This window comes from Pteropus vampyrus, unplaced genomic scaffold (assembly GCF_000151845.1).
Source record: "Pteropus vampyrus isolate Shadow unplaced genomic scaffold, Pvam_2.0 Scaffold6, whole genome shotgun sequence".
In the NCBI taxonomy this organism is placed as follows: domain Eukaryota; kingdom Metazoa; phylum Chordata; class Mammalia; order Chiroptera; family Pteropodidae; genus Pteropus; species Pteropus vampyrus.
In genome coordinates, this window is record NW_011888787.1 from 7,385,275 (window position 1) to 7,386,424 (window position 1,150).

The window sequence follows — 1,150 nt, forward strand, 5'->3', positions numbered from 1 at the left end:
AACAGAAAATCTGAACTGACTGATTACCATCAATGAAATAGAATCAGTAATCAAAAACCTCCCAAAAAACACAAGTCCTGGACCAGATGACTTCATAGGTGAATTTTACCAAACATTCAAAGAAGAATCATATCTATTCTTCTCAAACTATTCTAAAAAATTCAAGAAGAGAGAAGGCTCCCTTACTCCTTTTATGAGGCCACCATTACCTTGATTCCAAAACCAGGCAAAGACATTACAAAAAAAGAAAACTATAGGCCAATATCTCTTATGAACATTGATGCAAAAGTCCTCAACAAGATATTAGGAAACCGAATTCAGCAATACATTAAAAATATACACCATGGTTAAGTTGGATTTATTCCTGGGATGCAAGGTTGCTTCAGTATCTGCAGATCAATTAATGTGCTACACCACGTTAACAAATCAAAAGATAAAAACCATATGATCATATCAATAGATTTCAGAAAAAGTGTTCGACAAAATCCAGCATCCATTTATGATAAAAACTCTCAGCAAAGTGGGAATAGAGGGAACATACCTCAGCATAATAAAGGCCATATGTGACAAACCTACAGCTAACATCATACTTAATGAGGAAAGGCTAAAAGCATTTTCCTGCAGATCAGGAACAAGACAAGGTTGCCCACTTTCATCACTCCTCTTCAACATTGTATTGGAAATCTTAGCCACAGCAATAAGACAAGAAAGAGAAATAAAAGGCATATGAATTGGAAAGGAAGAAGTAAAACTTGTTATTTGCTGGTGACATGATACTATATAGAGAGAACCGTAAAGACGCCACCAAGAAACTGTTAGAACTGATCAATGAATTCAGTAAATTAGCAGGTTACAAAATAAATATTCAGAAGTCAGTGGCATTTTTATACACCAATGATGAACTTTCAGAAAGAGAAATTAAGAAAACAATCCCATTTACAATTGCATTGAAAACTATAACATACTGGGAATCAAATTAACCAAGAAGATGGAAGACCTGTTTTCAGAAAATTCATTGAAAAAAAGAAATTGAAGAAGATAAAAATAAATGGAAGCATATACCCTGTTCATGGGTAGGAAGAATCAACATTGTTAAAATGGCCATACTACCCAAAGCAATCTATAGATTCAGTGCAATCTGTATCAAAAT